Source organism: Arachis ipaensis, chromosome B10 (assembly GCF_059453495.1).
Source record: "Arachis ipaensis isolate K30076 ecotype BB chromosome B10, ASM5945349v1, whole genome shotgun sequence".
NCBI lineage: Eukaryota > Viridiplantae > Streptophyta > Magnoliopsida > Fabales > Fabaceae > Arachis > Arachis ipaensis.
Genome location: NC_142435.1, coordinates 71656371 through 71667569, shown reverse-complemented (window position 1 = coordinate 71667569; position 11199 = coordinate 71656371).

Here is an 11199-nt window from a genome sequence, read left to right as displayed (position 1 = left end):
AACTCCATGGTTGAGGGTGAGGAGCTCTGTTGTGTCTCGACGGATTAATGCAATTACTACTGTTTTCCATTCAATTACGCTTGTTTCTATTTTAAGATATTCACTCGCACTTGAACATGATGAATGTGAGGATCCGTGACACTCATCACCATTCTCAACCTATGAACGCGTGCCTGACAACCACTTCCGTTCTACCTTATATTGAGTGTTTATCTCTTTGGTTCCTGGTTCACGAGTTTGATTGCCTCTCCTGACAATAGAGCATTCAAATTTGTGAGATCAGAGTCTTCGTGGTATAAGCTAGAATCAATTGGCAGCATTCTTGAGATCCAGAAAGTCTAAACCTTGTCTGTGGTATTCCGAGTAGGATCCGGGAAGGGATGGCTGTGATGAGCTTCAAACTCACAAATGTTTGGCGCAGTGACAGTGTTCAAAAGGATCAATGGATCTTATTCCAACACTAGTGAGAACCGACAGATGATTAGCCCTACGAAACCCGTAGCTGGACCATTTTCACTGAGAGGACGGATGGTAGCCATTGACAACGATGATCCACCAACATACAGCTTGCCATGGAAGGAGCCTTGCGTGCGTAAAGAAGAAGACAGTAGGAAGCAGAGATTCAGAGGACAGAGCATCTCTAAAACCTCTACCTGCTCTCTATTATTGCATAACAAGTATTATTTAATCCATGTTCTTTTACTCATTCCAATTAAAAGTGAGAATTATTATTGATATCCTGACTAAGAGTTACAAAATAACCATAGCTTGCTACAAGCCGACAATCTTCGTGGGATCGACCCTTAATCACGTAAGGTATTACTTGGACGACCCAGTGCACTTGCTAGTTAGTTGTGCGGAATTACAAAAGTGTGATTGTGATTTCGTGCACCACCGAACCCAATAACAATGGTGGAGATGCAAGGAAGATGCTTGGTGACTTTGTTGCACCCTCTTCTGTCTTCTGTGGAAGGAACATCTCAATTCCTGCAATTGGAGCAAACGACTTTGAGCTTAAGCCTCAATTAGTTTCTCTGATGCAGTAGAATTGCAAGTTTTATGGACTTCCATTAGAAGATCCTTATCAGTTCTTAGCTAAGACCGGAAGGGAGGAAATTCCAAGTGATAAGGAATGCCAAAGGAAAGATGATAGCCCAACTACATGGTAGCTACAACATGTAGAGAAGACAACAATAAAGATCAAAAAGGGCAATTCAAAATAATTAAATACAAGAGGGTAAAAACATGCAAATAATAGGCATGAGAAGCATAGCTCAAGCATCAAGTAATAAATGAGCCAAATTAAAGAGCATGTGTAATGATGACAATTGTGAATGATAATCCCAAATACATGTGGAGCACATGAAAGAGTAAAATAAAATAAGATTCAAAATGCCATAAAAGCTTTTTCACAAACACTGGTGTGCAAGTTAAAATAGGGATGAAAATAATGTAATCCAAATGTATATGAGAGCCATAAGTAAATGTTAATTGTCAAATCTCTCATCAGAATAGCCACAGGCTCAAGTAAAATAAGGTACTATCCAAATAAAACTCCAACACCAACATAAAAAATGCATGAAAAAGAATTGAAAAAGAAACCAAAAGAAATTAAGCTAAGATGAAATTGAGAAGAAAAAAGAATAAATAAATGCATTAAATTAAAGGGATAGAAGAGTAGAGGGGGAGAAGAAAAGAGAGAAAGAAGAAAGAAGAAGAAAGAAATTAGGATTTGGGGAAGAAAAGATAAGATATCTGGCTGATCTGGATAAGTTATGCGTCGCTTTTGACGCGGTCGCGTGGGTCACGCGATCGCGTGGTTGGCGATAAGTTCAGGTGACGCGGATGCATGGGTCACGCAATCGCGTGGCCTGATTTTGTGTTATTGGCGCGAGTGCAGCCGTGCATTCGCGCAACTCTCTGTTTTAAATGCATTGTGCCAAAAATATGGGTGACGCATTCGCGTGTGTGATGCGATCACGTGAATAGCCTCATTTTGTAAAATGACGCGGCCGCGTGGGGCACGCGGTCGCGTGGTAGGGCTGGTGCTTCCAGCACCATTCCAGCCCTACTCCATCATAACTCTCTGCCATACACCCATTTACGTCGAATTTGCAGGATCACGCGTTCACGTGAGTGACGCGGATGCGTGGGAGGTTAATTTTTCAATTGACGTGGACGTGTCAGCGACGCGGTTGCGTGGGCGTATTTGTGCCTAAGGCACGCCTCCAACCATGCTTTCGCGTGACTTTCTATTCACTTTTCTTTTCTTCCTAATGCACTTGTGACGCGGACGCGTCAGCGACGCTTATGCGTCGCGTGCGTGTTTTTTTTTTTAGTGCAAAAATGCAGAATGCAGATGCTTATGCAAAATTTATGAATGACCACTAATAAAAATGAAAATAAAATAAAATAAAATTAAGAATAAAAATAAAAGATCATACCATGGTGGGTTGTCTCCCACCTAGCACTTTTAGTTAAAGTCCTTAAGTTGGACATATGGTGAGCTTCCTGTTATGGTGGCTTGTGCCTAAACTCATCCAGGAATCTCCACCAATGTTTGTAATTCTAATGGCCTCTGGGATTCCAAACTAGGCGTAGAAAGCCTTCAAGCAGGTTAAAGCAAGTGACAAGGCCCCAAGAGTGTTGATTTCTAGACTGAATTCCGGGGTCCCAGACCTTGCCTTTGCACTCGTCTTCTTGTTGATCATCATGATTCCATCCGGGTGGTACACAATTGAAATTCTCACTAAGACATCCAAACAGCTTCCCAGAACCATTCAATTGAGAATTGTACCAACCTTTGTACTTCAATTTGGAGCGTGCAACCATATTGAACCTTGCATGATATTTCCTACCACTAACCGTCTCCCACTTGCTCTTATAGCCACAAAGAGCTCTAAGATGACCATCTATCTCAAGCAAAGCATATTCAAGTGAGCTAATTAAGTTTAGAGATGAGAGATTTACCCACTTGAATGAAGGGATGGTTGGTGATGGCTTTGGGGGAGAGGTCTCCAACAACTTTGGCAAGGTGATTTCCAGCTCAATTCCCTTGTGCTCTTCTTTGACAATTTCCACCTCTTTGCAAGCTTCTTCAATATCAACCTCTTCCTCTTGGTAGCTTTCTTCCAATTCAATCTCTTCTTCATTGTTCACCAAGGGCATGGGAGGTTGTGCTTCTTCTTCTTTAATCTCCATGTCAAGTCCAATGGAGAGGATTGAATTGTAGATAAGAATTCATCAATGATTGAATCCATCTCTTGATCATCCTCTTCAAAGTCTTCAACCATGATATGCCTTGGAGGTTGTACACCCTCCTCAACATCTATTTCAAACGTCTTTGAAGGAAGCTCTTTGACTGGATTTTTCGATGGAGGTTCTGCATCTCCTAAGTCTTCAACCAATTCTTCTTCTTTGATAATTTCGGCTTGCTCCACTTGTTCCAGTACAAAGTCATGCTCCTTACTGTCCACCGGAGTTTCTAGTATCTCCTTCATGCTACGTTCTTCATTAGATTGTCCACATGAAGCCATGGGGGTTCCTTGAGTGTCCGAACGTTGGGAAGGTAATCGATTTATCGCTTGATTCAATTGGTGAAGGGTGGCATGAAATTTTTCCACTGTTTCCTTGAGTTGCTCCCTTGATTCTTGGGGCGATGGATATTGACATGACGCATAGGGACGTGGTGGTTCTTGGGAGTAATTGGGTTGGAATTGGGGTGGATAGGGGTTAGGGTCATATGGAGGTGAATGGTGGTAGTTGGCTTGTGAGTGTGGTGGTTCAAAGCTGTGTTGAGGAGGTGGTTCATAAGCATATGGCGGGGCTTGTCGGTAATTACAAGGGGGTCCACCATATCTATCATCTTGATATGCACCTCGGAATGGCTCTTGACTATAGTAATTTGGTGGGTGATGGTTGTCACGAAGGGGTCCACCATAACTATTGTCTTGACACGTATTATGGAATGGTCGTGGTTCATGGTATCTTGGAGGGTGTTGTTGCCTAAAGGGTTGATCAGATCCTCGTGGCTCCTTCCATCTTTGATTGTTTTGACCTTGATGCATGTTCCTGTTATAGCTTCCATTCTTTGTAATAACATTAGAACCAAACTTGAAACCAGAGGGGTGAGAATTCATAGTAGCTAATAAAAATTAAAAATAAAAATAAATAAACAAGCAAAGGAAAATAAAATAAAATAAAATAAATAAGAGAAAAGGTTTGAAAAAGATTTGATTTTTAAGTTTTGAAAAGATAAGATAAGTTATGTAACAGAAGATAAGTTTTTAAATTAAAAGGTTTTGAAATTTAAATTTTGAATTTGAAAATTGAAATTTGAAATTTGAAATTTGAAATTTGAAATTTGAAAAAGTCAACAATATAAGATAAAGATTTGAAAAAGATTTAAATTTTGAAAAGGTTTGATTTTTAAAATTTTAAATTTAAATTTTGAATTTTAACTTTTGAATTTTTGACTTTAATTGAAATTTGAATTTGAAATAAGATAAGATAAGATTTTGAAAAAGATATGATTTTTGAAAAAGATTTGAATTTTGAAATTTAAAACTAAGATAAGATAAGATAAAAAATTTTAAAATAAAAATTTGAATAAATTTTTTTTTGCAAAAATCAATTTAAAAGTAAATATTTACAATAACCAATAATAAGGCACACATTTGCAATTCCCCAGCAACGGTGCCATTTTGACGAACGAAACTCTCGCGCGATCTAGAATTTTTGCAAATAAATTCCCATTGTAAGTATAGCTTCTAGACCGACAAGAATTCCTTTCGTACAAAAGTTTGGTTGTCACAAGTAACAAAACCCAATAAAATTTATAACCGAAGTATTTAAACCTCGGGTCGTCTTCTCAAGGAATTGCAGGGAGGTATGATTTATTATTGGTTATGAAATTGTGTATTTTTAGTTTGGGTTTTTAAATTAGAGAACAAGTAATTTAAATGGCAAGAAAAATAAATTAATAATTATAAACACTTTTGGCAAGGTATAAGAAATTGAGGTCCTATCCTAGTTATCCTTATCAGGTGTGATGAGAATTGAATTTTGCTCCCACTTTAATTAACCCTTGCTAAACAAAAGAAAGTCAAGTGGATAAATTGATTTAATCCTCAGATACTAGTCAACTCATATGGAATGACTAGAGTTATTGGAGTACAAATTAATCAGCAACTCCAATTTCAATCAACAGCTGAATTTGATAACTCAAGTATTACCAAGTACTTAACCAAAGCCAAAAGAAAAAATAAATCTACTCAAATAAAAAAATGCCTTCAGATGGGAAGCAGCAGTAACATAAATAAAAGAAAGAAATCTTAAATCTGAAATACCTCAAATTGCATTTAAACATAAATTCAAATCTAACATAGAGTTCATAAGCCAAATTGAAAAGATAAATAACAATTAAAGTAATAGAATAAATAAAAGTAGAAAGTAAATTAAAGGAACCTTGAACCTGATATGAAGAAATAACCATGAAATAAAAGGAATCCTAATTCTAAAAATCTAAATCCTAAATCCTAAATCCTAAGAGAGAGGAGAGAACCTCTCTCTCTAAAAACTACATCTAAGACCTAAAAATTATGTATTATGAGCCATGCGTATTGTTCGGATGCATTCCCCCACTTTATAGCCTCTAATCTGTGTTTTCTGGGTCGAGAACTGGGTCAGAAACAGCCCAGAATTCGCTGGTTGCGAATTCAAACATGCTGATTTTCGTCACTACGACGTATCCGCGTGGAACACGCGTTTGCATCGCCTATCCATACGGATACTATATCAAATTAAATATCATTTCGAAGCCCCGGACGTTAGCTTTTCAACGCAACTGAAATCGCATTATTTGGACCTCTGTAGCTCAAGTTATGACTGTTTGAGTGCGAAGAGGTCAGGCTGGACAGCTTAGCAATTTCTTCAACTTCTTGTATTCCATCCATTTTTGCATGCTTCCTTTCCATCCTCTAAGCCATTCCTGCCCTATAATCTCTGAAAACACTTAACACACATATCAAGGCATCTAATGGTAATAAGAGAGGTTTAAACATAGCAAATTAAGACCAAAGAAGCATGTTTTCAATCATAGCACAAGATCCAGAAGGAAAAAGTAAAACCATGCAAATAGTATGAATAAGTGGGTAAAGAGTTGATGAAAACTACTCAATTGAGTACAAGATAAACCATGAAATAGTGGTTTATCAATGAGCTAGAGGAATTCAGACACAATGCTTTCGAAAATGCAAAAATTTATAAAGAGAAAGCAAAAAGGTGGCATGACAAGAAACTATCATCCAGAGTCTTTGAGCCAGGACAGAAAGTTCTGCTATTTAACTCTAGACTCAGATTGTTCCCTGGGAAATTAAAATCCCGGTGGAAGGGACCATATGTGATCACAAGTGTGTCACCATATAGATATGTAGAGCTTCAGGATGCTGACTCTGACAAAAAGTTCATTGTTAATGGACAGAGAGTAAACCATTATCTTGAAAGCAATGTTGAGCAAGAATGCTCAAAACTGAGACTAGATTAAAGCTCAATAAAGTCTAGCTAAAGACAATAAAGAAGCGCTTGCTGGGAGGCAACCGAGCCATTAGCAAAGTTTATTTGTTATTTAAATAATAATTATAGGAATTTGATATAAATTATCTTCAAGGTTAATTATCAATTTCAGGAGTTCACAGAGTTACAGAAGGATTCAGAGCATATAGTAGAGAAAAGGAGCTCACCGGCACGAAAATGCCAGTAAGGGGTATTTTGGGCGTTAAATGCCAGAATGGGTACCATTCTGGGCGTTTAACGCCAGTAAAGATACTATTATGGGCGTTAAATGCCAGAATGGGTACCATTCTGGGCGTTTAACGCCAGAATTGCAGCATCCTGAGCGTTCAGAAAAATGTCCAGTGACAGGATTTTTGGCGTTTAACGCCAGCCAGGGTACCTGGCTGGGCGTTAAACGCCCAAAAGGAGCATCAAATGGGCGTTAAACGCCAGAATGGATACCATTCTGGGCGTTTAACGCCAGAAAAGGCAGGGGGAGGAGATTTTGTTTCCACTTCGAATTTTTTCAAACTTTCATGTTTTAATTCTTAATTTTCTGCATAAACATGTTACAAATTTTCATCACTCACATTCAATTTCCAAAAATTTAATAATCTTCTAAATCCCTTTTCAATTTTCTTTCAAATCCCTTCCAAATCTTTTTCAAAAACTCATTTACCTTTTTAATTCCAATCCAAATCTTTTCCAACTCATCATATCTTCTTTTAATTCTGAGATGCATCAACAAATTTTCAGATTTAACTTCTTTATATCTTTCTCATATCTTTTGAATTTTAAAATCTCATCTTTTTCATATCATGATTCATTTTTTTTACCAATTATATCTTTCTATCATATATTTTTCAAAATTTTCGAAACCCCACCCCTCCACTTTTAAATATACGTTCGGCCATCCCCTCTCCTCCACAACCCGAATTTGACTCTCCTCCTATTCCTCTCCTTTCCTTTCTTTTGCTTGAGGACAAGCAAACCTCTAAGTTTAGTGTGTTATTCGGTGATCACCGAGCTAAGACTCATTAAGATCATGGCTTCTAAGGGAAAACAAACCACTTCAAGAGGTAAGAAAGAGAATACTCCAAAGCCACTTTGGAATCAAGAGAGGTTCTTAACCAAAGAACATGCAGACCATTACCACAAAATAGTGGGTCTGAGGTTAGTGATCCCGGAAGTTAAATTCGATCTGAAAGAAGACGAATATAAGGAGATCCAAGAGCAGATTCAAAATAGAGGCTGGGAATTTCTAGCTAATCCTGAGACAAAGGTGGGAAGAAACATGGTTCAGGAATTCTACTCAAATCTGTGGCGGACAGATAAGCAGAGAATGACTGAAACTGCCTTCCATACCTTTTGAACTATGGTCAGAGGGAGGATTATTTACTTCCACCTTGACAAAATAAGAGAGGTCTTCAAGCTGCCTCAACTACAAGATGATCCAGAATCATTTAATAGGAGAATGGTGAGAATAGATAAACAGTTGGACCAAGTTCTAGAGGACATATGCCTCCCTGGAGCCAAGTGGATAACCAACTCAAAAGGTGTCCCAAACTAACTCAAGAGAGGAGATCTCAAACTAGTCGCTAGGGGCTGGTTGGACTTCATTGGGTATTCTATTCTGCCCACTAGCAACCGCTTTGAGGTCACTGTCAAAAGATCAGTGATGATCCATTGTATTATGCTGGGAAACAAAGTGGATATTCATCACTTGATTTCTTGTGAGATTTACACAATTGCGAATAAGAACTCCACTGAAGCAAAATTGGATTACCCAAGCTTAATCTCTCTGCTATGTAAAGATGCTGTGGTGAAGATGGGAGTAGATGAGTTCATCCCAGTCGAGCACCCAATCACCAAGAAGTCAATGGAAGGACAACAAGTGCAAGATAACCCAATCAAAAGAAGGGCGCAGAAGTTCCTCCCAGAAACCCCTCAGATTAACTACTGGACCCGCCTAGATGCATCTGTCACCAAGCTGCAAGAAGCTATGGATCAACTTAAGGAAGAACAGCAAAATCAAAATAGCATGCTCTGCAAACTGCTTAAGGAACAAGAAAAGCAAGGGCGTGAGCTACAGGAGCTGAAGCGCCAGAGGCTCTTCCTTGAGGGACCAGACACCCCACAGATTGAGGGGGCATCCATCTCCCCAAATAAAGGTTGTTGAGTCCTAATCGTAACTCTGTGATAATTTTTATTATTAGAAACCTATCTTAAGAATTATGTGAATATTAGTAATTAGGGTCTTTATTTTTAATGTTATTTTTATCTCCAAGTAAGCTATAATTTATTTTTCTCTTCATCATTAAACATGAATAAAATAGTAGATTTTTTTGAGTAAAGGTGCAATTATTTCAAGTTTTTAAGAGAAAAATTTAATAATATTTATTTGTGGTGGCAATACTTTTTGTTTTCTGAATGAATGCTTGAACAGTGCATATTTTTGATAGTGAAGTTTATGAATGTTAAACTTGTTGGCTCTTGAAAGAATGATGAAAAAAGAGAAATGTTATTGATATTCTCAAAAATCATGAAATTGATTCTTGAAGCGAGAAAAAGCAAGGAAGACCAAAGCTTACAAAAAAAAATATATAAAAGAAAAAGAAAAAGCAAGAAGAAAAAACCAATAGCCCTTTAAACCAAAAGGCAAGGGTAAAAAGGATCCAAGGCTTTGAGCATGAATGGATAGGAGGGCCTAAAGGCATAAAATCCTGGCCTAAGTGGCTGAATCAAGCTGTCCCTAACTAAGTGCTTGTGGCATGCAGGTCCAAGTGAAAAGCTTGAGACTGAGTGGTTAAAGTCGTGATCCAGAGCAAAAGAGTGTGCTTAAGAACTCTGGACACCTCTAACTGGGAACTTTAGCAAAGCTGAGTCACAGTCTGAAAAGGTTCACCCAGTTATGTGTCTGTGGCATTTATGTATCCTGTAGTATTACTGGAAAACAAGATGCTTAGGGTCACAGCCAAGACTCATAAAGTAGCTGTATTCAAGAATCAACATATTAAACTAGGAGAATCAATAACACTATCTGAATTCTGAGTTCCTATAGATGCCAATCATTCTGAACTTCAAAGGATAAGGTGAGATGCCAAAACTGTTCAGAAGCAAAAAGCTACTAGCCCCGCTCATCTGATTAGAATCTGAGCTTCACTTAAAACACTGAGATTCTATTGCAACTTGATCCTCTTTTATCCTATTTTATTTTTCTAGCTATTTGAGGACAAGCAACAGTTTAAGTTTGGTGTTGTGATGAGCGGATATTTTATACGCTTTTTGGTGATATTTTCATGTAGATTTTAGTGTGTTTTAGTTACTTTTTATTATATTTCTTTAGTTTTTTATGCAAAAATAACATTTATGGGCTTTACTATGAGTTTGTGTGTTTTTCTGTAATTTCAGATATTTTCTGGCTGAAATTGGGGGACCTGAGCAAAAATCTGATTCAGAGGCTGAGAAAGGACTGCAGATGCTGTTGGATTCTGACCTCCCTGCACTCGAAATGGATTTTCTGGAGTTACAGAAGTCCAATTGACTTGCTCTCAATTGCTTCGGAAAGTAGACATCTTGGGCATTACAGCAAAATATAATAGTTCAAACTTGGCCCGAGATTTGGTAGCGCAAACTAGCGTTTAAACGCCATCTCCTTACTCTTTTCTGGCGTTAAACGCCAGAACTGGCATAAAAGTTGGAGTTAAACGCCCTAACTGGCACAAAAGCTGGAGTTCAACGCCAGGAATAAGCCTATGCATGTGAAAGCTTCAGTGCTTAGCCCAAACACACACCAAGTGGGCCCCGAAAGTGGATTTCTGCACTATCTATCTTAGCTTACTCATTTTCTGTAAACCTAGGTTACTAGTTGAGTATAAAAACTACTTTTAGAGATTTATTTTGAACATGACATTTTTACATCTGAATTTTGTATCTCCTACGGCATGAGTCTCTAAACTCCATGGTTGGGGTGAGGAGCTCTGCTGGGTCTCGATGAATTAATGCAATTACTACTGTTTTCCATTCAATCACGCTTGTTTCTATTCTAAGATATTCACTCGCACTTCAACATGATGAATGTGATGATCCGTGAAACTCATCACCATTCTCAAGCTATGAACACGTGCCTGACAACCACTTCCGTTCTACCTTAGATTGAGTGTTTATATCTTTGGTTCCTAGTTCACGAGTTTGATTGCCTCTCCTGACAATAGAGCATTAAAATCTGTGAGATCAGAGTCTTCGTGGTATAAGCTAGAATCAATTGGCAGCATTCTTGAGATCCGAAAAGTCTAAACCTTGTCTGTGGTATTTCGAGTAGGATCCGGGAAGGGATGACTGTGACGAGCTTCAAACTCACAAATGTTGGGCGCAGTGACAATGTGCAAAAGGATCAATGGATCTTATTCCAACACTAGTGAGAACCAACAGATGATTAGCCCTATGAAACCCGTAGCTGGACCATTTTCACTGAGAGGACGGATGGTAGCCATTGACAACGGTGATCCACCAACATACAGCTTGCCATGAAAGGAGCCTTGCGTGCATGAAGAAGAAGACAGTAGGAAAGCAGAGATTCAGAGGATAGAGCATCTCCAAAACCTCTACCTGTTCTCTATTACTGCATAACAAGTATTATTTAATCCA